Here is a 25,688-nt window from a genome sequence, read left to right on the forward strand (position 1 = left end):
TAGCATGTCCAGTTATATACCATACAGAATAATCACAAGATCATACACAATTGTTACTGGTTTAAGCATTTCCTATATTTTCTATCATTATTCCAGAGTGTACTCTATTTATCAAAAGAGTTTACAGCAAGACAGTGTTGCCTTGTTGCCCCAGCAGCCATCTCACTCTCATACATCTCTCCATTGCCTCATTTTGTCTTGTGCTTGATTTAATCTTGGGTTCTTTTGATCATCATGAACCTAGGAGATAGGCAATACCACATGATGTGCGTGTGTGTAGGGGTTATCTCACATAACCTAGGTGTGTGGTAGGCTATACAATTTAGGTTTGTGTGAGTGCCTTACATGATATTCACATGTGCAAATCATGGGCTAATGTCTTTCTCAAGAGTATGTTTCTGTTGTTAAGTGACACATGAATCATATATACAAATGTGTGTATAATTTAAAACCTTGGATTAAACTATATTATTACTATACTTTGATAAAGATCAAGAAGCACAATCCTCAATCTGCAAAAGCAGTAAACTGCATTGTATTATTAAATAAATAAACCTAAAAAATAATAAGAAAAGAGCACTTGTCCAGTCTTTACCAACCTCAAATTTCTGGTCCAACTCTAACACTGTTTGCCTGTACCTTTTGCAAATGCCATTTCTCACTGCTCCTAAATTTTCTCATTAGTCAAAAGACAGCAGGGCCCTTTCTCTATCCCAGCACAGCAATCTCACAGTACAATGAGGGAAAATAATTAGACAAAGTAAAATAACTGTAAAATTATACAATGATTTGGAGTAGGTATGGTATTTCATAAACAGATCTGTAGATCTATGAAATGATTTGAAGACTTAGTGAAATAACTTAGTCCCAAAAAGACAAATATCATATATTCTCCCTGACCTATAGTAACTAATAGAGTACCTAAAAGGTAATCTATAAAAGTGAAATTGACACTTTGAGATGCGATGACTTTGAATAGCCCTTGCCTCAGCTGTTGATAAACAGATTTTTTTTTCCATACTACTTGTTGAGCTCTTTACTTAGTGTAGGGTTAATATGTATATAAAGTTAACTGAAAAAAGATCTTAGTAAAAATTGAGAATGGGAATAGGAGATGGAGGAGGAGGAAGAAGGGTGGAAGTGCAGGTGGGAGGGAAGGTAGAGTGGGAAGGATCACTATGTTCCTAAATTTGTATTTATGACATGCATGAAGCTTGTATACCTTAAATAAAAGATTTCTAGGGAAAAAAGAATTTTTAAAAGTCTCTATTTTTCACTTTTTCATTGAATTTTTAAATAATCAAGTATGCATAAACATTTTTAAGAAAATATTTCCTGTACAAAATTATATGCATTAGTAACCTGAAGATGGTTAAAAAAAAAAAAAATCTGTTCAATAAAATGGTTTCAAAGGCCAAACTTTCAAAGTGATAAGAAAACATTCAGTCCGGCGCCGCGGCTCACTAGGCTAATCCTCCACCTAGCGGCGCCGGCACACCAGGTTCTAGTCCCAGTCGGGGCACCGGATTCTGTCCCGGTTGCCCCTCTTCCAGGCCAGCTCTCTGCTGTGGCCAGGGAAGGCAGTGGAGGATGGCCCAAGTACTTAGGCCCTGCTCCCATGGAAGACCAGGAGAGGCACCTGGCTCCTGCCTTTGGATCAGCGCGGTGCGCCGGCCGCTGCAGCCATTGGAGGGTGAACCAACGGCAAAAGGAAGAACTTTCTCTCTGTCTCTCTCTCTCTCACTATCCACTCTGCCTGTCAAAAAAAAAAAGTTTTGTTCAGATATTCCTGTTACAGTCACTCTATTAAATTCTATACCAAACACGATTAGTAATTACAGAGGTGGGTGTTTAGCCTAGTTAAAATGCACCCTTCCCATACTGGAGTACCTAGATTTGATCTGCCAGCTCTAAGTCATGACTCCAGCTGCCTGCTACTGCAGACTCCAGGAGGTAGCAGGGGGGATGGCTCAAGTGATCAGATACTTTCAACCACATGGGAGAACTGGATTGTGTTCAATGCTCACAGCTTCCAAACTCAGCCCAGCCATAGTGCTGAGGACATTTGAGGAGAGAACAAGCAGACCAGAGTACTTGTTCTGTTTCTCTCTCAAATAAATAAATATTTTTAAAAATAAGAATTACAAGTTATATTAACAAAAAATATTTAAAATTCTTATCTAAAAAGTCTAAGAAATATGCATGTAAATTCGTTTTTAAAAGTTGTTAACTTGAGAAGTAAACATTTGGCACAGCGGTTAAGATACCATCTGAGACTGGTATGCCCACATCCTATATCCTAGTGCTGGTCTGAGTCCCAGCTACTCTGCTTCCAATCTAGTTCCCTGCTAATGAGCACCCTAGGAAGCAGCAGATGATGGTCCAAGTACCTGGGCCCCTGCCACCCATGTGGGAGTCCTTGGACGCAGTTCTGGGCTCCTGGCTTTGGCCCGGCCTGACACAACCTTGGCTGTCAGAGCTTTAGGCAGTAAATCAGCAGATGCAAGACTGATCTCTGCACCCCCCACCCCGCCTCCAACTCCACAAATAAAATAAGTAAAAAAAAAAAATTAAGAAAGAAAGGTTGTTAACAGTTAACTTGATGTCTTATGGTAAATCCACTGTTCACTACAGTAACCAGCATATCCTCTCTACCTGGAAAGGAAGATTTTAACACTTAGAATCCATTTTAAATAATTAACTAAGAGTTTTTAACCCTTGTAGTTCTACTTATTCCCTCTGAATAACTTTGATAATCTTTATTTTGGGGGTATCTTTTTTCTCTTTGATCAAAACAAAATTTCCAACTATTAGCAAACACTTCACTTGCTAGCCAGTGTTGCCTTTCTGTAAGAAAAGACTTAAGACAGTAAGAAATTCCTCAAACTTCAAATTAAACTCCCAACGATCTACCAAAAGGTTAAAGTTTGTTAAAGTTCAAACTTAAGTAAACCATACACAGGTGTCATGAAATTCCTGTTTACTCAAATGTACGTGTGCTTTTTTTAACTCAAAGACCAGCATTTCAGAATAACTTTGAATATATTTTCTTTCCTTCTGTCTCCATCACCAATTCACTTTCTCACCTAATATCATCTCTCCTTAATTCTGTAAAACCACATTTTATCTCTACTTTATGGTAAACACCTTGTGAAATAGTCCCTCCCACAGCTGCTACAATCTTATTTCACAGACTTAGGAAATCAGCAATCCACTCATTCCTTTCTTTTTATAAATTTCTCACAGAGGTGGGCGCTGTGGCATAGTGGGCTAAGCTTCCGCCTGTGGTGCTGGCATCCCACACAGGCGCTGGTTCGATGCCCGATGCTCCCCTTCCAAACCAGCTCTATGCTGTGGCCTGGGAAAGCAGTAGAAGATGATCCAACTGCTTGGGCTGCTGCATCCCACGAAGGACACTCAAAAGCAGCTCCTGGTTCCTGGCTTCAGATCGGCCCAGTTCTGGCTGTTGTGGCCATTTGGGGAGTGAAAATGCAGATGGAAGACCTTTCCCTCTTTCTCTCCCTCTCTCTGTATCTCTACCTTTCAAATAAATAAATAAAATCTTTAAAAAAAACTCACAACCCCAAACATATAACTGAAAGTATTTAGAAGTTCAAATTTGATTTTAAAGAAATAAGCTCTGCTAATAGGAACCATTTGAGTACTTAACTTCTTAATGAAATCTTTAAGCCTGATTATCATGTGTTACTTGGTCACCAGGGATCACCCAGAGAACCAAGGATCATGTGGCTGGTTATTTTTAGAAGATGGCTATACTCATTCTATCAGATTTATTGACACTGTAATGTGCAAATTCACTTCCTTTTCCGTGGCAATTCCAGAGCATTCTGCATTCATTTCTGCTGCCTTTTCCTCTGCAGCCTGTCTGCAGGAGAAGCTCTATTCAGACACTTGGCCGTTAAGAAGGTCTGAGAAAGTCGGCTGCAAGAGACCTGGGGTAACCTCCTGGGGTAATCCTGGGATTACCAACAATCTGAGTAGGTTACTGTGTTTAGACTGGCCTGAGAGAAAGAGATACAGAGACAGAGAGTGACAGAGATAGTAGCCTTCCCCCAGGCAATCCCTATATTTGAAATCAAACATGAATTTCCCAGGGAATAGTCACGCATTTACTCACTGAAGAAGCCTTGCTGAGGACTTACCAGCAGGTACTATATTTACAAAGCTCCATATAGAATGATGAACAAGACAATTCCTGTCCTCAGATTTCTGAGTGAATACAGGGCCTGTTTTGATATTTCCTTGAATACATCAAGCTCTTTCCCGCCTCAAAGCAGATCCTACTTTGTCTAGAACAATCATCCTCTCTGTCTTTGCCAGCCCAATTCCTGCAACTCAGTTTAAAGGACCCTCCTTGGGAAGTCACTCCCTGACTTACCAATCTATCCTAGATTCCCTCATTACCTGTTTGCACAGCACCCTGAAATTTTCTTCATAAACATGATTAAATGGGCCAATATGTGTTTCATATCTGCTACCGGATACACTTTCTATTGAGGCAGAAAATATTTTTGTATTGTGTATGCTGCATTGAAAGTATTTTTTAAATGCCTTCTTTCCTTTGGATGAGTATTATTTTGACTTTTAATAGGAGACTTCTGTTCCTTATATTTTCTTTATCACTCATCATACAGTGAGTACAAAAATGTTCCTTCATGGGCAAATTTTTAATAAAATTACACAATTCTCCAGCCTATCTTTTTTTGTATGTGTGCAACTTGGTAATTTTTTAAGTACTTTAGATACTGGCAAAAGCAAGTACAAATGTCCCTATCTGGTAATAATTTAGAATTTTTTGAGTCAGAATTCTGAAGTCCACACTCACTTTTACAAACAAATTTTCCTTACCACTTCCTTATCTGGAGAGAGCCAGATACATAAAGAACCCAAGTATTTATGAAATGCGAAGCTTCCAGGCTTATGCAGCCTCCATGAGCCTGGTTTCTTCATTTGCAGAGTAGTTCTCAAGGGTATGAGAAATAAAGGAACACAAAACCCCTAACAAGATATCCTGCTAAATAAATATCAATTTCTTCCAACATGTGAAAAATGAGGGGTTTTTTGTCTATAAATGCAGAAGTCTGTGAAACACTGGAATATTTTACATTAACTAATCTGATTTCCAAAAGAGAACTGGTCTAACTTGTTTTTGCTTCATCAGGTCAGGAGATGAGTTTTCTGGAAAGGACCAGGTTGTAACTACATCAGGTTTTATATGGGTCACGTATGGTCTCTGTCAATAGTCTTTGTTCTTGTCTCTCTTTTTAATAAACTAAACATAAAAAATATTTCAGGTGAATAGAAAAAAAACAGTCCACTGGCTGTAGTTTTCCGACCTTCTGCTTCCAGTTCCTAACTACTTACCACTTCAACACCAAATTATCATATTACTTCATCTTACTTAACACTCAACTGAAGAACTAGTCTCTTACTATTTCTCAAAGTTACAGGTTAACAAATATAATTAAATACCTGCCCATGTGTAACTCACTGTTTTGTTTGTTTGTTTTTTGACAGGCAGAGTTAGAGAGAGAGAGAGAGAGAGAGAAAGGTCTTCCTTTTCCATTGGTTCACCCCCCAAATGGCCACTTCAGCTGGTGCGCTGCACCGATCGGAAGCCAGGAGCCAGGTGCTTCTTCCTGGTCTCCCATGCAGGTGCAGGGCCCAAGCACTTGGGCAATCCTCCACTGCACTCCCGGGCCACAGCAGAGAGCTGGCCTGGAAGAGGAGCAACCGGGACAGAATCTGGTGCCCCGACTGGGACTAAAACCCAGGGTGCCGGCGCCGCAGGTGGAGGATTATCCTGGTGAGCCAAGGCGCCAGCCACAACTCACTGTTAAAAAAATTACATCAATGCTACTGAAGTGAAAAGAAAGTCTTCCATAGGTGTCACCTAGTACCTTGTTCTTCCCACTGATTTGTCTGAGTCCACTGCTAATCAGGATTTACAATCACCAGTATATGCTGAGGGCCTCAGCTTACTGTAACTCTGCATTGAGACTGGTGGATTTAGCTCCTTTTAGGAGAATCTAATTAGGATTTTTGCATCATTGTACTGGAGGTCCTGAGTGCCCATTCTCCACCAGGGCTTTTCCTTTCAGTGCTAAAGTATTGTTATAAATTCTCCTTCCATTTTCTTCTAACATACAACACAATTGTTTCTTCCCATCTTGCAGTCTGGTTCACCTTTTGACACCTAATTCTCTAATTTTCCTCTCCTTTTTACAGATTAGTCCAAGAGAAGGAGCTCTGAATTAGGTGTCAGAATTCATTTCTGTTATTGCTTTGCCTTTACCTTTTTTTTTTTAGCCTAAATTCCTCTGTCTCTTAGTATATCACAGGGGTTAAAACAACCTGAGATGCCAGACACAGTAAGTGCTGATAAAAATAAACCCTGTGGAAGTTACTTATTTATTTACAAAGTGCTCTAAGAGACCATTAAGATCAAGACACAGAATTCCAACATGATTCAAGAACTGGCTCTACCATTTATAAGTTATTGACCTTGAGCACATTAATTAACTCCTTTTTCATTACCCTCTTTGTAAAATACAGATAGTAATATCTACTTTACAGGAATCTGTGATGCAATCCATGTCAAGCACTTATAGTATCTAACACATAGTAAAGGCTTATAAACATTAAACATAATTATTATTATTTAAGGATATTTTGTTTTATTCCAGAGACCTCGGGTTTTGTATGCTTATTTTTCAGGCTCTACTAACTTTTAAGCCTATTTATTCTCATCAGTATATTACCGCCTTTCTTCTGTAATGGCTGTTAAGTTCTCCGACACTCTGCTCTGTTGTACTGCGTTCCTCCCAACAGGTACTATTTAGTGTGCTTCTCCAATAAATGGGGGAAGAGAACAATCAGTTCATGTTCTGTAGGATACCAATGAGTACAGTCAGTTCTGTAATAATGTGATATGTGCCATCCTAAAAATCACAATGCTATGCAGAATCAATTAAATCTACTGCACTGATGGTAAAAATAAACTTAGAGACACAACATCCAAACACTATGCCAAGTGACACAGAAAGAAGACCCTAATAAAGACTACATCATAGTTTTAAAGATAATAAACAGCTCAAAAAGCAAATAAAATTACATTGTTATAAAACCTTAACTTCAGAACAGGCCTGAAGTTTGCTTATGGAATTCACTGTCAAAGGATTGTGGCTTGTGACCTAGTGGGAAACAATGAAAGGAAGGTTATCTGAACTTTGGGGGAGGACATAGAACAAAACGTGGGCAGGTGTGGCTGCTAACGTGCAGTGCAACAAGACATCCAGAAGGTGTTGGGAGGGTATCTGTGCATTTTGTGTATTCCTTTGCAGCCAGTTCAGCAGGTGAAATTTTCTGTTCACCCACCATTTCTCCAATGAAATCATGCATAAGCAAAAGTGAAATCTGCATTATGCTCAAATTGTTTCTAAATGTCAATCATACAGGAACAAATTCCCATTTTCAAAACAAGCATTATAGCAGAACTGAGTGTATTTATTCCTGAACTATGAACTCTGGAAAAACATTCTGAGTCATATCTGTAGTCTAAAAAGCCTGTATTATTCTTTCATTTCCTATCAGCCAAGGTCTTTACCTACAAAGAGCTGTTCTTCTCTGTCAGTATTGAGCCCCTGTGCAACAGGATCTAAAGCATTTCTGAACTGTGACTGTTTCTCCAGCTTTCCCGCTGGGGACAGCCCTGGTTTCAGACAGCCATGCCACATCTGTTTACATTTGTTGATTTCCTGTCCCCAAATGTCCATCTTAACAGAGGAATGAAATATCCCACAGTCAATAACTCACTGTCATTTCATACCATATACTCAGTAGCCAAATGTTTATAATGACCACCTACTAAATGCAAGACAGTATAGAAGAAATAAGATGGAATCACTTCGAATCCATCATGATTAGATAGAAAAGGTTAAAAAAATCAATCTTTACATTCAATCAACTTTATAGTAGGAGAAATATGTTATAGCACATCTGAAAAAAAACACAAGATAGAACAAAAAGGGGCTAGCATCTTGGTGTAGTGGGTTAAGCCATTGCCTATGACACCGGTATCCCATATGGGCACTGTTTCCAGTCCTGGCTGCTCCATTTCCAAGCCAGCTCCCTGCTAATGACTTGGGAAAAGCAGCAGAAGATAGCCCAAGTGCTTGGGTCCCTGCCACCCATTTTGGAGACCTGGAAGAAGCTCCTGGCTCCTGGTTTTGGCTTGACCCAGCACTGGCTGTTACAGCCATCTGAGGAGTGAACCAGTAAATGGAAGATACCTCTCTCTCTCTCTGTCACTCTTTCAAAATGAATGAATAAATAAATAAATAATCTTTAATAAAAGAACAGAAATCACTATAAGAAAATGCAGAAGGTATAAAATCAATGACTTTCAAAACTGTGAGAGAGAATCAAAAGAAATTTCATGGCAGTGGACAACAGCCCTTAAGGTTGGATATGAGGGAGACTTTCTAACTGCAGCATGAGTAAACAGAAAGAGGCAGGAAATGGGAGCTGGAAAGCATAGAGAACCAGAATCTTGGCCCTTACGACACATGACTATAATTAAGGTACAATACTGGACAGCAAATTTTATATGACAGGAAATCGGAAATTTACTGACAACCTTTAACCATAAGAATATGGCCCAAGTTATGAATAGACAAAAGAGAGTCCATTTGGCTTTCAGGAATCCAGGCTTTCAAACAGTCTTTGGAATGTTGGGCCAGGGCATCAGGTGGGCTTTCCCACGCCACACACTCCCAGACTTTGGGTGGAAGACATATCGATGGCTCACCTCAGTGGACACTAATTATGTCACTTGGTTGGAAAAAGTGTATGATATAGTGAAATAAAGAAAAGTTATCTGCATAATAAGAGAAACTAATCTTTTAGACTAAGGCAATGAAGGAAGATAAAGACTGTTATGGGGGCCTGTGCTGTAGCACAGTGGGTTAAAGCCCCAGCTTGAAGTGCCGGCATCCCATATGGGCACCGGTTTTAGTCCCAGCTGCTCCTCTTCCGATCCAGCTCTCTGCTATGCCTTGGGAAAGCAGTGGAAGATGGTCCAAGTCCTTGGGCCCCTGCATCCACATGGGAGACCTGAAAGAAGCTCCTGGCTCCTGACTTTGGATCAGCGCAGCTCTGGCTGTTGCAGCCAAATGGGGAGTAAATTAGCGGATGGAAGACTTTCCTCTTTCTCTCTGCCTCTGCCTCTCTCTGAAACTCTATCTTTCAAATAAATAAAAATAAATCTTTAGGGCCGGCGCCGTGGCTCAATAGGCTAATCCTCCACCTTGCGGCGCCGGCACACCGGGTTCTAGTCCCGGTTGGGGCGCCGGATTCTGTCCCGGTTGCCCCTCTTCCAGGCCAGCTCTCTGCTATGGCCAGGGAGTGCAGTGGAGGATGGCCCAGGTGCTTGGGCCCTGCACCCCATGGGAGACCAGGAGAAGCACCTGGATCCTGGCTCCTGCCATCGGATCAGTGCGGTGCGCCGGCTGCAGCGGCGGCCATTGGAGGGTGAACCAACGGCAAAAGGAAGACCTTTCTCTCTCTGTCTCTCTCTCTCACTGTCCACTCTGCCTGTCAAAAAAAAAAAAAAAATCTTTAAAAAAAAAACTATTATGGTACCTAGCAGTAATATCCGAGTCGTTATCAGAACTTTAGTCTTGGTTATTAGAATTATATAATTAGGAAAATTAAATAATAATACTGTTTTGAAATGCATCTAAATATTTGACACAATGTATTTTTAATTATTAAGAAAATGCACACCAGGGTGGGCATTTGCTACATAGGTTAAATCAGCTTTTGAGATACCCGCATCCCATATCACAGTGTCTGGGTTCCAGCCATTTAGTTCAGCTCCTGATTCCAGCTTCCTGATAACACACCTTGGGAAGCAGCAGGTGATAGCTCAAGTACTCAAGGATGATTCCTGCCATCCATCATGAGAGACAGGGACAGAGTTCCAAGCTCTGGCTTTGGCCTGGCGCAGCCCTGGCTGGAGCAGGCAGCTGGGAAGTAAACCGATGGATAGTGAACCAGTGGATGATGTGCCTTTCTTCTTCCCCCCTACCTCCCTCGCTGTCGCCCTCCTGTCCTCTTCCTTTCAAGTTAAAATGAAAATAAATGTTTTAATTTTGAAAAATGTAGACCAATCTTCTGACACCAAAGCCTTCTTGGACAAATGCTGACACACTATATATAGCAAGCTCAAGAATTCACATTTCATTCAGATCAGATTTTACATTATCAAGTACAAAGAAACAATATTTCACAAACTACTTTAACATTTTATAAAATATACTGAAGATTAAAACTACCACATATTTCTTCTAATCAAATTTACAAATCTAATTAATACATTCACATAAGAATCTATATATAAATGTAACAAATTTAGCCAAAATATGAAGTATCATTTCTTCATACAGCTGAAAAGTTAATTTTAAGTGCTTACATGTCAAAGTAAACAACTGAAAACACACAAATCTTATGTTAATAATGAAATTTTAAAATATTTAATTGTTTAATGAGAGATACCCTATAGGGTAAATGTTCTAAAGGGTATATGATAACCTATTTCATTACATATTTTACAAAAAGATTTTACATAATTCAACCAAGCTAAGATTTAAATGTGTAAAATATAATGAACTGTTTTGGTTACCTTAAAACTTCAAGGCATTCCCTTAACTAAACTTCATACTTACCTTTATGAATTAACAACCAATGTTGTCACTGAGAAGTAAACTAAATGAGAGACTTCTCTATACAAATGATTTCACAATTACTTACATAGAATTGAGACTAAACAGGCTATTCTCATACTGTGCATATTCCGCTTAAACACAATTTACTTAAATTGAAAAAACTATCTGCAAGGGTAGCTGCTGGGAAGCAGAAACCTCTTAGGTAAACACGCCAAGTGCAGTAGACGCAAGGATATGCCCTAAAAGTGAGGACTCCTGGGTCAAAGAACCAACTGTTCCACATATCATTTCCAGCACATGACATAGAGACTTAAACCCCACATGATACTGACGTTTGCCTTGGAATTTGGCCAGTAAAGTTGACTGAAACTTTATAGCAAGGATTAAGAACAAACCAGGCCATAGACATATCAAGGAACATCCCCTATTTAGGCTGCCAGAAAATGGCATACAATATTTGTATGAGTTAAAATCTGTGTGGAATAATAAATGGCACAGAAGAATCTCAAAAAATAACAAGCACGTTACAAGAAAATCAGCACGGCCAAGAACTTATTTCAATAAAGGACCAATACATCCATACTCGTGGCAACTAAAATGAAGAAAAAGCCACCTTTCCCAGTTCCAACACAGTCACTTGCCTGGTTATCCGTTTTTGTTCTCTACTTGATATATTGTGGTGAAATGTTATCAGTTCTTGTTTGTTGTTAAATAGTATAACTAGCCCTGGACTTAATTACTTGCAACTGAACAATGATAAAAAAAGATTTCCTTTGAATAAGATTAAATATGACAAATGACTAAGGATTACAAAATTAAAGACATAATTGACTTCTTTCTATTAAAGAATTACGTGTATGTCATTAAATTTTTAAATGTGGTATTTAAAAAATCACAATTACAAAACTGGTTTTGGAAAGAGCTGTTCTTTAAAAATGTCCAGTAATTTGACTAAACATTTAAAAGTTCCATTAATATACACGGACTTAAAAAAAATTTAAACACACACATTCAGCTACATCTCAGTTCCCAAGCAAAATGTTTACACAGAAAATTGGCAATGTTAAGTCTGTGGACTCAAAGCCAATAATAACCTAAGAAGGCTAAACCTGGTTAATAAGAAAATTTTCATAGTACAACTAACATTGTATAAACAGTTTAAGGCAGTCAATATTTATAGGATAATCACAGCATTTTACATGTAAGATTAATTTCAAAGTAGTTTTAAGAAAAACTGATGAGTCTATGTATTCCCAATGGTTAATAGTCAACAGACTCTTCTTAGCTATAATATGAGGGGGGAAATAATTCTCTTAAATACCATGACCCACAGGAAGGAAATCCTTTAAATCCTCATCTCTGTAGGCAAGAGGACAGAAGGCAGGAAGCAGGACCCTGTGGAAACTGGGTTACTTCCAATTTTGCCAAGTTCAGAATCCTCTTGGAGTATCAAAAGGGAATTATAAAAACTGCCAGAGTTTACTTGGACTAAAATTACTACTACATGTTGTAAGATCTACAAATATCTTCTATAATTCTGCCTTTGAGTGCCCTTCTTAGCAAGAAAAAATTCACAAATTCAGATTTACCTACCCACACAATCCAGACAAAACTCCAAGCGCTCCTCCAGGCAGTACTGAGAGGAGATTCCTCTGAGTGTGCTTATGTGCCAAGTGACCTTTGGCAGATCAACAGAAAGGGAGGGACCCCAAGCTTCAGTTTCAGCATTGTACTACACTGAACAAAGTTTCTCCTTTGGTTTCTCTAGGGCGTTAACTAAGACTTCCTCTTCTTGTTAAGCAAGTAAACATAGATACTACTAAGAGCTGGCAGTTCTTGCTTAAGGTGGTAAAAAGGCTATCAGATGATGCAAATAACAATAGCTAGTACTGATTCAGAACTTATGTGTACTCTAAATGAACACTTTCTAGATAAATACTATTAATTCTCCCATTTTAAAGACACAGAATCTGAGATATACGGGTTAATAACTAACTTACGGGATTTGCAGGTGCAGCAATATGGTTAACTGAGTTAATGAAGACTTTCCTCTGGAAACATTTTTGAAACATGAAAATAAGTAGAATAAAGTTAAATGCATAGCTTTACTTGCACTAAAGAAAATCTCCTGATGCCAAATCAAAGCTAGATCCAATGGTGAAAGATAAGTACAAAAGCAAATACTGTTAGCTCTGGCTGCCAGAAATGATCACTAATGTTTCTTTAGCACTTAAACCTAGATTTAAACTGATAATGAAATGCCCCTCAAGAAGAGTAGACCAGAAGAAAAGTAAACCCTCCCAAGGGCAGGGCTGTGGGTAGATTTCTGGTCCTGCTTTTTTTCTAACAGGGGAAAGAATTTACACAACTGCATATGGTAGTCTTATAAGCTGCAAAGGGACAGAAGAGGTCGTCAGCACACGAGATAGTCAGAGCTGTCATCCAAAATCTACAAGGACAGTTCAAAAGTAGTAGTGTCAGAAGCATGGGTGTAGAATAAAGTCATTCTTTGTCTTAGTAAGACTTTAATCAAGTGAGCTTGTTTTTGAGAACTGGGTTAAAAGGGTGGGGGAAATGTTACAGTCAGAAATTAAAATCCTAAACCTCTGACACAACAGTTTTTGAATTCTATTCAAATGAGACTCTCCAAGCCACGAAATTAAGAAACTGCAAGCTAAGAAATTAGTACCTGGTCCACTAGAGTATCTGAAACAATCAAACATAAAACCATTTGACAGTAACACTCCATAAAAAAAGACTACCTGGATTTCTACAGATAGAAAAACCAAGCAACCAACCAATCCCTATATAAGACAGCCTTATAATTTAGAAATTCAAAAGTATGTAAGAAAATGATCTTCTGTGATTGAGCACTATCAGATATACCAAACAGAAAATTTAGTACCCATTTTTTAATATGAAGAGTCAAAACAGCACATTTAAATTATTAAAGAGATGAAGGAAGGAAAAATAAAGAATAGAAAATAACAGAAAACTAAAATGTCAGGTAGATTTTATAAAAATCAAATAGGATGTATTTGCATAAAGATTTGTACATTTCTCTGTGTTAGAACACTAGTTTTCTTTCTATAACTTAAAAATGGAATGGCATCGTGACAGAAAGAATTTTAACAACTATTCAGAAAAGCAATAATAAGCAACACCATTCCATTGTCAGAACCTACTGCACTCCAAACACTGTTTCCTCCTATTTCTCAAGCTCTGGATTACTCTGCCCTGTAAATCCTCCCTGGAAATTCTGTCCGCCCCCCCCCCCCCAGGCCATTCTTCACCATCTCCAGCACTCCTGCAGGAAGATGGAGTGGAAATTGTGGTGTGGCCCCCAGATCCCCTTTAAGGACTGAGGGGCTTATTCCCCAGTTGCTGTACTGCTGCCCCCAGACAGAACCCAGTTATCAGCTCTTGGGAGAACTGCCTTGATTAAAGTCTCATCAGTCAATGTCACAGCCCCTATCACATCTCTTACCCAAAGACTGGTTGACACACAAAATCTTTGTCTTCCCAACTGGGGTCAATGGAGAAAGAGCCATCCTACCATCCCAGCCTTAGAGGTCTCCATGGAGTCACTGGGGAGAACAGCAGGAAGTACTAATACATGATGTCACTGAAGAGTATTAGAAGGAGAAGGGAAAGTCTTCAAAATGAACAACAGAAGAGCAAAATTCAAGCCCGACATTTCAGAAGAGAACTAAAAGTGACCGAACCCTTGTCATTTTTAAGATAGTGCATCTTAATCCCATGGATCTGCCAGATGCCAAAAAAATGCTGCTGCATGTCAATAGTTTCCTAGAAATAAGGTACCAGGCACAGTTGACATTTCCTGGTAAAGTCACAGAGCTCTGATACATCTTTTGCTTCTGAATCATTGGAAAGGATGGTAACAAGTTTTATGAAAGTTTTATGAAAGGCTAATTAGGTACAGAGTGGCATATGACTAATCACTGTCCAGAAAATGAAAAAAACCTGCATGTTCTGAAAACAGCTGTAATCATTCATATGCACACTCAGGATGCAAAGACATGAGTCAAACCTAAGTGAGACTCATGGGTACATCTCATTGATTTTGCCTCAGCCTTTTTTGTTTTTTTTCTTTAGTGATTAATTGACTTCAAAGCATCAGAGAGAGGGTGAGACAGAGAGAAATATCTGCCATCTGCTGGTTCACTCCCTCAGTGGCCACAACGCCTGGGGCTGGGGCTGGGCCAGACTGAAGTCAGGACCCCAGAACTCCATCCAGGTCTCTCACATAAGTGGCAGGGATCCAAAAATTTGGGCCATCATTTGCTGTCTTACCAGGCACATCAGCATGAAGCTGGACTGGAAGCAGAGCAGCCAAGGCACCAGTGCAGTGGCCCTACATGGAATGCCTGTGATTTAACCCACTGTGCCAGAATGCTAGCAGCTTCATCAGTTTTCTAAAATAGGGCAGTGTACAAGAAGTAGCCACATGAAACATATATTTGGAATGCGATAGATTTGGTTACTATACATTTTCTCAGTTTTTGAAGGAACCTTTAAATTCCACACCCACCCACATCTCTTCTGATAACTTTCCCTACATCCTGTATCTTGTAACCATCATACAAGGGGAAGATAAGACAGGCTACAGCAGAACCTGCCAACTAGGATTATCACATCCCAAATGACATGAGCTCATTTATGTAACTGTTAGGACAGCCAAGCAGAGTGGATCGCCAGTGTCACAATCCAGTCATCTTGGAAATATAAGCAGAACTTCACTTTCAGTTCCTGTACAGCTCAATCCCAGTTCCACATCTGTCTTTCATCCTTCCTCTCAAAAGATTCACTTTCTGCCCTGCCTTTGCTAAACAACCCTTTTTCTCCTTCTAATCTGAAAGCCTTTTGTAGTGGGAGTAAGACACTAATATACTAATAATATCAGAGTCCAAAAGAGCTTATTAGGAAAAACTCTAAACTACATATTGTCAAATTTCAACTATATATAAGCTAAGCTAGTTGAATTCATATGCACAGACTGGCCAACCAAATGCAGAAGGGCTAGGACATGTAATGTAATACACATTTGGGCAGAATCCTATTTAATGACTAGTATGTCAAAGGTATGTAAAAGGATAAACTTGCATGGCTTATGAGAAAGAGGAATTATGTTGTTCACAGCAAAAAAGATAAAACAGCTTACTCCGTGTTTGGAGCTACTGTGTGGTCAAAGAATCTGGATTAAAGGAAGAGAAAAAATGCAAGTAGGCACTTCTTAAGGTAAATATACATAAACAGCAGGATCAGTACAACTTATTATTTACACATGATATTTAGACAAGTGAGATTAAAATTAATCTTCAAGTTTATAGATAGCATGAGTCTAAGTGAGAGAAATATTGATTTGAGAAAGATGAACTTCAAAATGAGGCAATAGGGTAAATAAGAAAATAAAACTAGTTTTTCCTTAAATTGGAAAATTTTCAGAATACACTAGGGAAAATACCACATAAACCTACTAGATCATGGATTTTAAATATTTTCAATTTGAGAATCACTGTACTATTCCAATAAGACACATTCTTATTTGGCCATTTTTATTTAAAAAATCAACAAATTTTTGGGGAAAAAAAGGAAACAAAAGAAAAAAGTGATTTTTTTTATTTCCAATCATGTCCTATGACAAAAGACAGGTTGTAACATATAAATATCTTAGTACTAGGAAACCAAAGGCTAGGGTGTATGTACCAAGTCTGCCTCTCATCAGCTCTGTAACCTTGGATAACTAACTAACCTACAACCTATATTCCTCACCTATAAAGCAAGATAAGTTTTCAAGGTTTCATTCGTATGTAATACTCTAGAATGCTTCTCTAATTCAAACTTAAAAGGAGAAAATCTAGCTGAATAGATTTTGTCTCAGAGTAATAAGCAGTTGTATTATTTTCAATGGTAAATGGTACATTTTCAGAAAAACAAAATAACTGAATATTAAAAAAATAAACCTAAGATGAATAAGAAAAAAATTATCATCACTTTTAGGACATCTGTAAATCTACCTCACAACTTTTCATGAAACACTTTTCATAGATTCTCTCATTTCTACTAAAAAAAAGGCATTTAAGTAGACTCTTCTAAAACACAATGAGTAAAGAATTTCTGAGAGGCAGGGAAAGTAAAAGCTTTTGGAAGGTACAAAAGGCTCATGAAAAATGAAATTAAAAGATAAGTTTATTTTGGTGCAAAAACATTTTGAAATCTATGCATAACAGAGGTCATCAAAAAGCCCTTGGAAAATGTGTATTATGAAAAAACATGCAAGAATTTCAAAATTTTTGCACCAAATTAACTCATGTTTTAATTCCATCTTTACAAAGAGTTTGAAGTACACTAGCATCAATATTTCACATCTAAGGTCTTACTTAGACCTACCTGATTACACCTGAAGCAGATGGTACTAGCATTCCATTTGATAAATGTGCATCAAAAGAATGGACAAATTGTTCCTTATAGGGTGTCAGTTTTAGACTAATATTATTATTCCCCAAACCTCTTCTTTCCACAAGTGAAAGACTGAAAAAGGGAGCATTTTAGCTTATTAAAAATTAAAGTAAGACTTTAAAAAAAAGACGGTTTTAGCTTATTAAAAATTCTGAGTGTGTCTGTGGTCTTGAAGTGACATTTGGATAGCAAAGGGCATTTTATGTAAAAGTATCAATCTTCCCTAGAGTATTTTTTACCTCAACTCCATACTGCGTACAGAAAATTATCACATTAGCTCGACAATCAGACTTAACCTCTCCTATTTATAATCATGGGTAAGCACTGGACACTGAGGGAAGAAGAAAAGGAAGAGGGAAAATCATTGAGTACCATAAAGGAACATGCAGATAATGTATCTTACAAAAAATCAGGAGAAATGGCCAAGTTTAAGTCCAGAGAATGAAGCCAATGAAACACTGGAAAGAATCGTTACATATATTGGCAAGCTAATCCTGAGCAAACAGCCCTGAAAATTAAATCAGGAAGCATTACAATAGAATAGAATGCCTGCTTCCAGAGTTGGCAGTTCAGGAAAAGCTGAGCAAATAGTTGTTAGAATGATGCAGCTTATGTTACCCTTTGAAAATAAAATCTGCAATTAAATTTGCACATTAAATGATCCTCAAAGCCTGGGTGTTATCAATAAATAGGAATGATGGAGGGGACTTTGATCAGACCACCTGTATCAGTGACATATGGGAGACCCGTGGTCACAGGGGAAAGAATGTCAGGACGACACTTCAACATGAGCTAGAGCTGAACGTCCAGTGATATGCTGATGTTAAAATGCCTGAGGATATAGCATTTTTAAAAGTAGTGTAACTGGGGCATTGTTGCATCGCAGGTAAAGCTGTCAACTGTGAAGCTAGTATCCCATACAGGTGCTGGTTTGAGACCCAGCTGCTCTACCACCAATCTAGTTCCCTGTTAATGTGCCTGGGAAAGCAGCAGAAGGTAGCCCAAATGCTTGGACCTCTAGACCCATGAGGGAGACCCGAAAGAAACTCTTGACTCCTGGCTTTAGCATGGCCCAGCCCCGGCTGCTGCAGCCATTTGAGGAGTAAATCAGTGGATGAAGGCTCGCGCGCGCTCTCTCTCTCTCTCTCTCTCTCTCTCTCTGTGTGTGTGTGTGTGTGTGTCTTCTTCTCTCTGTGTAACTTTGACTTTCAAATAAATAAATCAATCTTAAAAGGGAGTGGCTGGGTTATATCCTCCTGAATATCACTGGACTAGGCAGCAGAATTCAGTTATGGCCTTTGGCTGAAAGTTGTTAATAAAGTGAAGGTTTACTCTACTGGGCAAAATATTAAAGGTCATCTTCAAGTTTGCTTTCCGTCAGAGGAGGTTGATTCCCCTTTGTTTGCTCTGCAGTTTCTAGACCTTGTAATGATGAGTCTAACACAAGTAGCAGGATGGTGGTGTATTGATCATTCTGCAGTGAGACCACAACCTCGTGTGGAAGATGGTCATTAGCAGTCATGCTCCAGAAACCATCATAAAAAACCACACAACACTCATAAAATTGGGGGCTTCTGTACAACCCATGTCATTGACCTAGCTGGAACTCTTCAATCTTGTTTGAATGCAATTATGTTAAAATAAAAGTTGCTTACCACCATCCATAGGTTCTGATCCCTGCCTCCTTGTCCCACTTCCTCCTCACTCTTTGTCCAAAGTGTGGCCTCCTTGGTAACTGTTTCCTTTGCCTGGTCCTCACTTTATCTGTCCCCCAGCACATCTCATCCTTCAAGCCTCAATGCAACCACCTGCTCATAGAAGCATACACATATAATTAAAGAACGAGACTATGAGTTCTCCTACCCAACTCAGGCTCTGCAATCTTCTCTACGTGACATTTCTCATTTTCTTCCTACCACTTACTGCAACTGGGGAAGTTGCATGCTCCTTCTTTCTAGCCTTTCCTCGCCATTAGAATATGTGCTTTTTGAGGGTAAGGGGTAGCCTTTGCTGTCTAACACTGTATGCCCAGCACAACAGCTGGCCCCTAATAAAGACAATCCCATATATGTCAACACCTACACAGTGAAAAGAACAGAAGAAAGTGCTATCGCTCAACCACCACTCAGAGGGAACTCGAATATTTCCTGTCATAATCAGTAAAAACTCACCTAACGGTGTCTGCCACATGCCATTTCCCATCCACCTGACATACAACAAGTAGATTATTTAAATTGACATATGGAACAACTTTCTTTTCTTTTCCTTTTTTTTAATCCTGAGTAGCTTGTCTCCAAACTCTTTTCCTAGGTGAGCTAAGTGCAAGAGAGCAATGCTGGGGAAACTGTACATAAAATACTCTATGTAAAAAAGATGTGTGGGGCTAAATCAAAATGTGATCCTTTTGAAGCAGCCAGTTCTGTGAACCAGTTAGACATAAAAATTCAGCACCAAACCATGGAGTGCTTCTCCAGCTGAAGGCTGCTATCACTTGGCCTGTCCCCCAGCATTCATGTGTTAGAAACTGAACCCCCAAATTCATGTGCGAATGGTATTTGCAGGAAGGGCCTTTGGAATGTTAAAAGACCTAGAGAGTAGGCCTCCTGTGATGGCATAAGCAGCTTTATACAGGGGTAGGTAGGGAATGTCTACTCTGTGGGCCATATATGGCCATGGTCTGGTCTTGCCAAGGCAACTGCAGGTAGGACTCAAAATCCAATAAACAAGGGTTGGTCTTGTGGTGTAGTAGAATAAGTGGCCACTTGCAGTGCCAGCATCCCATGTGGCCGCTGGTTTGAGTTCTGGCTGCTCCATTTCCATCCAGCTCCCTGCTAAGGCACCTGGCAAAGCAGTGGGGGATGATGGCTCAAGTGCTTCGACTCCTGAATCCACATGGGAGACCTGGAAGAAGCTCCTGGTTCCTGGCTTCAGTCTGGCAAAAGCTTGGCCATTGCAGCCATTTGAGTAGTGAACCAGCTGATAGAAGCTCTCTCTCTGTCTCTCCATCTCTCTAACTCTGCCTTTCAAACAAATAAAATGAATCAAAAATAAATAAATAAAATGAATAAATCCATAGCAGGCTAATTTTTAAGCTGATAATTTTATATTGCCCACAAATGATATATATCTCCAAATGGGCATTGAAGTAAAAAAAAAAAAAAAAGATTTCCCACCCCTAAAAAGAGGGTGGGTGTTTCGTGCAGTGGTTAAGATGCCATTTTGTACCCCCACATTTCAGGTCATAGTGTTTGGGTTCAAGTCCTGGTTCCACCTGCAATTCCAGCTTCCTGCTAGCATACACCCTGGAAGACAGCAGATGATGGCTCAAGTATTTGGGTCCCTGACACCCAGGTGTAGACACAGACTGAGGTCCTGCTTCCTGGCTTCAGCCTCACCCAGCCCTGGCTATTGCAGGCATTTGAGGAGTAAACGAGCAAATGAAAAAATCTCTGTCGGGTCAGCGCCCGGCTCACTTGGCTAATCCTCCACCTGCAGCACTGGCATCCTGGGTTCTAGTCCCGGTTGGGGCACCGGGTACTAGTCCCGGTTGCTCCTCTTCCAGTCCAGCTCTCTGCTCGGCCTGGGAGAGCAGTGGAGGATGGCCCAAGTGCTTGGGCACCTGCACCCTCATGGGAGACCAAGAGGAAGTACCCGGCTCCTGGTTTCGGATCGGCATAGCACCGGCTGTAGCGGCCATTAGGGGAGTGAACCAACAGAAGGAAGACCTTTCTCTCTGTCTCTCTCACTGTCTATAACTCTACCTGTCAAATAATAATAAAAAAAATTTCTCTCTCTCTCCCTCATCTCTTTCTCTTTCAAATAAAATACAAATAAATATATAATTTCTGGAAAATAATTAAAAACTATTAAGAAAACTCATGGATCATCCTATTGACAAGCAATAAGCTTTATATTCTACTTTTTGTGTTTTTCAAGTTTTTTTGTATACAAACACATTTTTAATTGAAAAAGACTACTGTCTAAACTGTTTTACATCTTTTTTACTTAAATAAATATCCAAAGAAATCACAACCAAAAAGAACATACTATCAACAGTTTCTCTTTTGTCTCTATAATGCTATTTTAAAAGGTTACTCAAAAAGTTATGTAACAATGTAAGAGTTCCATTGCTTCCAATATTTCTTTGTATAGAAAATCCATATCTTCCATCCTTGTACCAAAATCTTTATTCATATTCCTGTACACTTTCTTAGAGTAAAATTCTAAAGAAAGAAATGCCATGTGAAAAGGGTATGTGCATTTGCTCTCCACGGAGGTTACATTCTTAACCCCTTTGGGCTGCTATATCAGAGATAACTTACAATGGATAATTTATGAACCACAGAAATTTATTTCTCTTAGTTACAGAGGCTAGAAAGTTCAAGATCAAGGCACCAGCAGATTGGGTGTGTAGTGGGTGCTCTTCGTTTCATAGCCGTTAGCATCTGTGTGCGTCCTCACGTGGCAGAATACAGAAGGCTCCCTCACACTTCCCTGGTAAGGGTGATAGTCTCATTTAGGAGGGCTCTGCACTCAGGAGTTAATCACCTCCACCTTAAGGCTCCATTCCCGAGGTCAACATAGGAATTTTGTGTGAACGCATTCAAACCATAGGATGCTCCCATTAGATATCACTTGCTTTAAAAATCTCTGCCAATCTGATGAAGAATAAAATTATGCGTTACTTAGTTTATGTGATGGTAATCTCTCTATAAAATCATGTCACTTAACATTTAAAATACAGTCTTAATAACTATATACCTTTTAATAAATAAATATATATCTTTTAAATCAATAAAAATCATTCTATTAGTTGTCATCATAGATTTTTTTGGTTATATATGCAGGAGGCATAAATATGTATAAAATTTCTCTCTCAACCAAAATAAGCATATATCTTAGATCAATGTCTTCAGGGTCAAGTTGTAATGTAGACCTACTTTGTATCTACATGTTTTATAAAGGTAGATTAGATTTTTCTAGATCCTCAATAACAATGTTAGAAATTATCCCTAAATTAAAATCTACACCTGTTTGTATTTTTACAAAGCTCATGAAATTGGCAATCCTTTCTACATACTTCCCTAGATTATTCTAATAATTTTTCATCCAAAACCAAAAGTGCCTTTGGACAACTCCTAAGTAAGGTCATTTTATATCCAAGAAGATGAAGTTTGCACCTTCACCTACCGCTACCTCTCCAACTCAAAAGAGGATACACTTTAATTTTTACTTCAAACAATTAAGCTTTAAGATAACCAACAGATTGACTACCTAGTACTACAATATCACTTCATTTACATGAGAATGCATTCTGTTAATTGATTTTGTCTATTCATTGACTGAAAGAAAAGTTAGAGCATCTCAATATAAAATAAAAATATGAGTGATAGGTCAGCATTATAAACTTATGAACTTGAGAATATATGGCTTATGAACTTCCACAATTTGATGTCAACAATTCAATCCTCATCTCAGACTGCCAGAATAAGTTTTATGATTTATATGCATGATATGTTTAAAATACCAGTAAAAAGTCTCCTTTAATTTAAGACTTCAACATTTGGTCAATGTTACACTTAGATACAGAAAGAACAATGTGGTTTTTCTGAGTATGAATACATTTTATCAAATGTTTCTGTATTTTTGAGTAATAATGTAGAAATAAATTCAAATCAGCCATAACTATTTTAAAATTTGGCTGCTATGGTATAATAAGTACATACTAAACAGCCACTTTGTGTGGATTTTAAGATTTTTAAATGGATCTCTTAGAAAGACATACACATATGCATAACTCCCACATAAATTCTCAGCACTGCTCCGTTTTGTAAAGGGGTCTGTTTATAGACATCTCAGTGTCTGCAAGTATGGAAATAGCTTGATTTTTAAAATCTATCCATCTTCAAAGTTTTTTTCTCCAAAAATAAAATGCAACACAATTCATGAAATTAATGAGTCTTCACTTCACTTTCTGTCACTTTGATTCATCTGACAATGCAATAAAACTCAACATTACAGATCACTCACCCCTCGGCATCCAGATAAAAAACATTTTTTAAGAGCCAACTTTTTTAAATAGATGCAAATATTACACTACATCCCATTAGGATTTATGCCAATAAATCAGAGTAAGACAGCAGATCCAATACTTTCCTATAAGTCTGCTAAGCCAACTTTCACTCAATTACAGGGATGATCAGGAATTTCAGTGGTAACATATTTTATCTCCTACCACAAAATCTGTATCATAGGAAATCACTCTCAGAGACCTCAAGGAAAACTGTGTGTGTGTGTCTGTGCACAGACACATATTTTGTAGTTTATACTGCCTTTTCACTTACACTAGTCTTAATCTTAAAAAGTTATAACATGGAATCACACAATGGCTCCTAGTCATAGGGTGATTCACTCACTTCACAGTATTGACCTTTTACATCACACCTGTAGAGATCTCAGAACTATAGCCCTGATTCATTACCACCAAAGAACAAAGAGGTGGATGAAAGGAAACTATGAATGAGGAAAAAATATGAATTTTAAAAATGTATAAGCTCGGCCGGCGCGGCTCACTAGGCTAATCCTCCGCTTTGCGGCGCCGGCACACCGGGTTCTGTCCCGGTTGCCCCTCTTCCAGGCCAGCTCTCTGCTGTGGCCAGGGAGTGCAGTGGAGGATGGCCCAAGTCCTTGGGCCCTGCACCCCATGGGAGACCAGGATAAGTACCCGGCTCCTGCCATCAGATTAGCGCGGTGCGCCGGCCGCAGCGGCCATTGGAGGGTGAACCAATGGCAAAAGGAAGACCTTTCTCTCTGTCTCTCTCTCTCACTGTCCACTCTGCCTGTCAAAAAAAAAATGTATAAGCTCAGATAAATATGTATCTGTTACATATTTATTATGTGTGCATCTTAAGCATTTGTAGAAATTTGTCTCATATTAGTGGGTTAACTGGTTCACAAAAAGATATAGAGCTTGCCCTTTAGTTTCATGTGCTAAAAGTACAGATATAACTACACATATGAAAGCATACAAGTATACATTACACATGTATGCAATGAACTCCATAACACTGAACAAAACACAAATCTAAAAAGACTATACTTAACTATCAGGAAAAGATCAGAATAGTTTAATATGATGGTTCCCAAGAAATCCATCATAAAAACAAATAAACAGAAAGGTTTCAGGAAGCAAACTACTACTTCTCTTCCAGTAAGGTTAAAAACGCTTTATGAGAAGGTGATATCTGAAGATTATTGCACAACAGAATTAGCAAACAAAGCAAGAAGGACTGGAAGCTTCTTTTAGATGAAGGGCATGTTGAGGAAGAAAGAACATAAACAGAAAAACAGCAAGAAAGTAAAGGCATGGTTATATTGTCAAGAACGACAGAGGGCTGGCGCCATGGCACACTTAGCTAATCCTCCCCCTGTGGCGCCGGTACCCTGGTTTCTAGTCCCAGTTGGGGCGCCGGGTTCTGTCCCAGTTGCTCCTCTTCCAGTCCAGCTCTCTGCTGTGGCCCAGGAGTACAGTGGAGGATGGCCCAGGTCCTTGGGCCCTGCACCCGTGTAGGAGACCAGGAGGAAGCACCTGGCTCCTGGCTTCGGATCGGCACAGCATGCCGGTCGTAATGGCCATCTTGGGGGTGAACCAAAGAAAGGAAGACTTTTCTCTCTGTCTCTCTCTCTCTCCCTCTCTCACTGTCTAACTCTGCCTGTCCAAAAAAAAAAAAAAAAGAGGAGATTTGGAGAAAGGGCTCAATGGTGGAATACAAAATTCAGTTGCTGTGCTTGAGAGGGTGGATAAATCTGAAAAACAAATTGCTAGGTATGGCAGCACCTGCTCAATTATTTCAAATATCTGCCAAGGTCTAAGTAAAAGAACTGCAACGAAAGTTCCATAGTGACCCAAGCCAGGTAGTTCATTAAAAATGGTTGAGAGAGAACGGCCAGATTTTGACAAAAGATGTCTGTGTCGTGACAGCCAAGATGGCGATGCTTTCTCATCAGAGACATTAGTGAGAAAATGAGTATTTGACAAAACAATGAGATAGCTGTAAGAGACATATTTTGAAGAATTTTTTTTAATTTAGTGTGAACTGGTAGTTTTCCTGTTTCCCACCCCTTTGCCTCCTGAAAGAATATTTCCTGAGTGTCTGTTTCATGGTACACACTGTTAAGTAAAAGCGAAACCATATAATCATCTTAGATGCAGGAATGAGCATTTCACTTTCATCAGTGATGCAGAATCTTCATAATTCAGACTAATTTGATGGAAATTCATTTTTATTACTGACAGTTATGAGTTAGTTGAGAGAAGTCATAATCAGAACCGGGCTAATTTAAACTTTGTTGTGTACCACTACTTAGATTTAAATCATTAAACACACAGAAATGATAATGCAATAAATGGTATCTTTCCAGAGTTTGAAATTCACTAGCTCCCTTAAATCATCACTCTAC

The 25,688-nt window shown here is 39.0% G+C and overlaps 1 protein-coding gene across 10 annotated transcripts in view; it reads right to left on the bottom strand.

Annotated features, from left to right (window-relative positions):
- Nucleotides 1-25,688, bottom strand: part of EPS8 (EGFR pathway substrate 8, signaling adaptor) — a 188,473-nt gene that overhangs the window by 90,713 nt on the left and 72,072 nt on the right. Inside the window, exons 1-2 of one of the 10 annotated variants that reach the window (XM_070049442.2) lie at nt 12,342-12,381; nt 6,783-6,908 (exon numbers count right to left, since the gene is read on the bottom strand). The exons of 7 other annotated variants lie outside the window; for them this stretch is intronic. The gene's annotated coding sequence lies outside the window, so the exon portion shown is untranslated. Of the gene's footprint in view, nt 1-6,782; nt 6,909-9,926; nt 10,045-12,341; nt 12,483-25,688 lie in introns of those variants that run through there. 2 more of the 10 variants (XM_002712632.6, XM_089303882.1) reach the window with 2 other exon arrangements.

The sequence above is a fragment of the Oryctolagus cuniculus genome, chromosome 9, assembly GCF_051225735.1.
Source record: "Oryctolagus cuniculus isolate XC-2025 breed Fujian yellow rabbit chromosome 9, ASM5122573v1, whole genome shotgun sequence".
Lineage (NCBI taxonomy): Eukaryota > Metazoa > Chordata > Mammalia > Lagomorpha > Leporidae > Oryctolagus > Oryctolagus cuniculus.